Source organism: Echinops telfairi, unplaced genomic scaffold (genome assembly GCF_000313985.2).
Source record: "Echinops telfairi isolate 266 unplaced genomic scaffold, ASM31398v2 ScPeMD7_9;HRSCAF=40, whole genome shotgun sequence".
In the NCBI taxonomy this organism is placed as follows: Eukaryota; Metazoa; Chordata; class Mammalia; order Afrosoricida; family Tenrecidae; genus Echinops; species Echinops telfairi.
The window spans coordinates 86,110,778-86,115,436 of NW_022103906.1; the positions used below are offsets into that span (position 1 = coordinate 86,110,778).

Sequence of the window (4,659 nt, forward strand, 5' to 3'; positions counted from 1 at the left end):
CCCCTTTTCCCACCAGACAGGTAGAGACCCACCATTGTATCTTAGATGGGTACATCACTTTTTAAATTTAAATAAATTCAGATAAAATAAAAAGTTCTTTTCCTCAGTCACACTAGCTGCACTGCACACATTCAATAGCCATATCTCTCTCCCTTAATGGCTTCATTGGACATTGCAGGTCTAGGTCATTGATCTGTCCCCCGTTCCTCCTTCCCCCCCGCCCCACTGCCCTCCACAGGAAACACTTAACTTGAGCTGCAAGGCGCAGCCAGTGGGCAGGGCTACAAAGGCAGGGCTATGCCGCTTGGTGCCGTGGGAGTGGAGATGATGCTGAGCTTCCCTTTGTTGCTCATGCATTGAGGAGAGCCCAGAGTCTTGCTCTGGGGTTTCCTTCTCTTTTGTACACTAATGATTAATATACCAATTCAGTACATACTGAATACCTATCAGCCAGATAGGAGTTGTAGGTTAACACACTGGCTACTAACTGAAAGTTTGGAGACTTAAATCCACCCAGAAGCACCTTGGAGGAAAGACCTGGTAGCTTACTTCTGAAAGATCAGTCCTTGAAAAGCTCATGGTGCAGAGTTCCAGACTGACATGCACCAGGGCCCCAAGAGTGAGTCGGCCTGGACTCTACAATAGTGGGGTTTCAATACTAGGCATTGTTCTGGAGAGGGGTCCTGGAGGCACAGTGTTTGAACACTTGACTGCTAGCCACAAGTTGGCCATTTGAACCCAACAGCTGCTCCAGGGGGAAAAGATGTGGCAGTCTGCAGCCTCAGAACCCCCAGGGAAGCAAGCATTGAACTCTCTTCTCTGCCTTGGATGGGAATGGCCTTCATGGGTATGGAGTTGTTGATACCCGTTCTGAGCACAAGTGTTTCCAGTATCTTCTCCTCTGGTGACAACTGCCCCTTCAGTAAGCTGAGCACAGTCTAGAATGGAGACACAGAACAAGTCTCCAGCCTTGAGGCCAGAAGCCACAGCCTGGGTTCTCCACTCATGAACCATTGGAGGGCAGAATGGGGAGGCTGCTTGGGAGGTGGACAGGCTCTCCCCAGCCCCTGCACCCATCCCATCCCTCCCAGCCACTTGTTTGTTGACAGGTTGTCACGACAACAGGGGAGTCGCAGGGAAAGTTAATTACCAGCAGAGAATCAAATGGAACAATTTGGACTTTGTTTGGAATTGTGTTGAAGTCCGGCTCTCTGTGTCTAGTGTTTCTCCCAGGTGGCCGTTCTGGGTGTCTCCAGGCTTCATGCCTTAGAGAATAAGACGCCTTAACAATCAACTCATCCCTGAGCTTCATTAAAAGCAGTGGTTTCTGGAAAGATAGTGAGGAAAGATCCACTCTCCTGGGAATGAGCAGGGGTTAGAGGGCCTTGGGCTGCAACTGCCACTCACGCAGAGCCTGATGGGAAAGAGCAGTGGGGATCACATATTGACATTTTTGCTATGTTTTCAGAACCCCAGTCATGGTCCTTCAGTGCTCAACGTTTCCAGTTGAGCATTCAGAATGACCCAGAGATTAGGAAGGAGGCTTGGTAAAGGGCCTTGTCCAAGGGTTGAGTTAATACTGTGTGTGACACAGAACTTTCATTCGGCACACTGCCAGTCACGAGACATGGAGGGCTCATTTCCAGCCCTTGAGCTCTGCCCTGCTCCACTGCTCAGGAGCATGATGAAGGCTGGCACACAGATTCAAAAACTGATGTGTTGGCTTCAGGAGCAGAACCAGGAGGATCCCACTTCTTGCATGGTGCGATGTAGCCCACTCCTTCCTGTCTTAAGTGTTTTATTTTAGAGCGCCAGGACCAACGATCACTAGCAGCCCAGGTAACAAAAATTTTGCTTCCGAAATCTCTTGAGTTGATTCCATACGTAAAGCAATAGAGATGCCCTACATGTGCCAGTTAATGACAGAAGCCCCCTTTTTTCTGTCTTAAGTGTTTATTGAATATTTTACTTACCAGGCACTGTTTAGGCCTGAGGACAGAGAAGTAAGCAAAAGGGACACACCTTTTTGTTCTTGTGGGTTATGCACTTTAGTGAGGGGAGGCTGGAGATTTGGGGGTTGAGTTGTATCCCCCCAAAAGATTGTTGAAGTATTCCCAGTATTTAGGACTGTATTCTTATTTGTGAATTCAGCCTATGCATATAGAGTCAAGAGAGGCAGGGACATATTGAATTATAAAGGGGAGGAGATTTACTCATGGGGACATCAAACAGAGCAATACATACGGGAGAAGGTCATGGGACAATGAGGCAGAAATTGGGATGAAGCAGCTACCAGCCAAGGAAGGCTCACAGTTGCAACCAGTAGAAGCTAGGAAGAGGCAGGAATTAGGAGAAATGAAAAAAAATTGCTCTCTACTGCATAGTCCGTGTGGCCAAGGCAGAGGAAATCTTGGAGAAAAGTCTAAAGGTGCGGGAGTCTGAGTTACAGAAAAATAACTTCTCTGATATTAGAAACTTTGGACTGGGGATCCAGGAACACATCAACCTGGGGATCAAATATGACCCCAGCATCAGTATCTACGACCTGGACTTCTACGTGGTGCTGGGGAGGCCAGGCTTCAGCATTGCCAATAAGAAGCACGGAATAGGCTGCATTGGGGCCAAACAGAATTGGCAAAGAGGCGGCCTTGCGCTGGTTCCAGCAGAAGGATCATGGGATCATTCTTTCTGGCAAATAAATTCCTGTTTCCAAAAGATCAATAAAAAGGTGACTGGTTAAAAAACAAATAAAAAAAGATCCCTCTTAGAGACTTGAGAGGAATGACAGCTCCTTTGGTGCCTTGATTCCAGATTCCTGGATTTCAACCTTCAGCAGAACTGGGGGAGAACACTGTTCTGTTGTTTTAAGCTGCCCAATGTGTGGTCATTTTTTAAAGGCAGTGCTAGAAAAGGAGTACAGGTATTGGATAGATGAAATGATCAGTGCAAATAGAATATTAACTATTGATACAGACTACAATGAGAAAGAGAACGCGGGTGGGTAGAGTGTTCCATTTTTGGTAGGGTGGCTAGAGACAGCTTGGCAAATAGGTTGATTTGAATAAGGCTCTGAAGGAGGGAAGTGGGGAGCCAGGGTGTTCTGAGGAAGCAGCGTTCCAAACAGAGGGCAGCAGTTCAAAGGCCCTAAGGGAGGACGTGCCTGGGGCTCAAGAAATAGCCCCAAAGCTACTGCAGTTTGAGAGGCCTGAACAGGGGATGGCTTTAGGTTGATAACATGCAAATTGGGGTATCTCCCAGGTAGTCTAAGGCGATGTACGGATGCCAACCCTTCATGAGTCAAGTGGGGAGGAGCCGGAGGCTGCTGTGGTTTTCAAACGGTCACTTTGGCCGAAACAGAGAGCTGGGTCCCAGGTGTCGTAGAGGCGAGGTGAAGATCAGTCACATTGGAGGCGAGAAGTGGCGTAGGTGGTAAGTTACTGGAGACTAGACGTCACTTGAAAGTAGACTTGATCTCATTTGCTGCTGGGTGGGGTGGGGCGGGTGAAGGGGCAATCCAAGATGACTTTCAGTAGACTGGAGTTACCGTTTACTGAGGAGGGAAAGGCTCTGGGTCACATAGGTGGGGCTGGGTTAGTCAGTAGCTCAGTCTGCTTATGTGGAGTTTGAGGCGCTGATTAGACATCCGACTAGGGAGTGGGCTGTCTGGGTGATAGGGCTGGAGACAGGGAATTCGAAGCCATCCCATGGTAAGAGATTGCATTTGGAGACCAGGAAACGAGAGCGTGCAGAAGGCACTGTTCGTCTGGGCCACTCTCTTGTCAGGAAATCGGTGCTTGGGTGGAGGTGTCTGTCTGCCCCGTCAGAGGTGAACTGTAGACTCAGTCGCTGGGCTCCCAGAAAGATGGAGGCTGCAGGGGAGAGTTTGTCCTGGAGTCCCAGGGGTGGGGAGCAGGGAGACCCCGGTAAGCTCTCTAGGTTGGCGTGCTTCCGGCTTCCGCTCTGAAGTATGGCCATGTACTCATTGTGTCATCACACTCACTGAGCACCAACTCTGGGTCCTGTCCACTCACTCCCAGGGACACACACACACACACACACACACCCCAAAGTCTAAGGGGACAGACGCCGACATTTGCATGAAGTCACATGGCAATGCACTGGGAGGGGGAAACAAGGCACCAGATTTGAGAGGAAGGACGGCTTGTTGGATGACCTCTGGCTCAGAATTTTGCTCCATCATTGTAGCAGGCCCTTTCTGCGAGCTGCTCTCCCCCTCTCTTTGCCCCTGGCCGTGGCCTCTCTCCCTGCGCACTTGTTTACCTCGCTAAGGTGTTTGTACCAGGCACCTGGACCCTGGTACGCACCTCTCTTTTGCTTCATCTGCTCCTATTCATTTATCTAGATCAGTGGTTCCTAACCTTCCTAATGCGGTGACCCCTTAATACAGTTCCTCATATGGTGGTGACTCCCCCAGCCATAAAATGTAATTTTCTTCACAACTGTAATTTTACTACTGTTATGGATCGGGCGATCCCTGTGAAAGGGTCATTCGACCCCCAAATGGGTCGTGACCCATAGGTTGTGAACTGCTGATCTAGATGGTCATACATCTAGTCTAAATCTAGTGGCCCAACGGCAGGTTCTCATCTTCCCATTCAGAGAGTTAGCCTTTCTTTTTCCTCTTCCACATGGTTGTCT

The 4,659-nt window shown here is 49.1% G+C and overlaps 1 non-coding gene and 1 pseudogene across 1 annotated transcript; one reads left to right on the forward strand and one right to left on the reverse strand.

Moving 5' to 3' along the window:
- Nucleotides 1-600: 600 nt before the first annotated feature.
- LOC101663861 lies at nt 601-2,699 on the forward strand (annotated as a pseudogene).
- On the reverse strand, nt 1,805-1,937 carry LOC115868380. Its single transcript, XR_004045553.1, has one exon. It is a non-coding gene; the product is annotated as a U11 spliceosomal RNA (small nuclear RNA).
- Nucleotides 2,700-4,659: the final 1,960 nt, after the last annotated feature.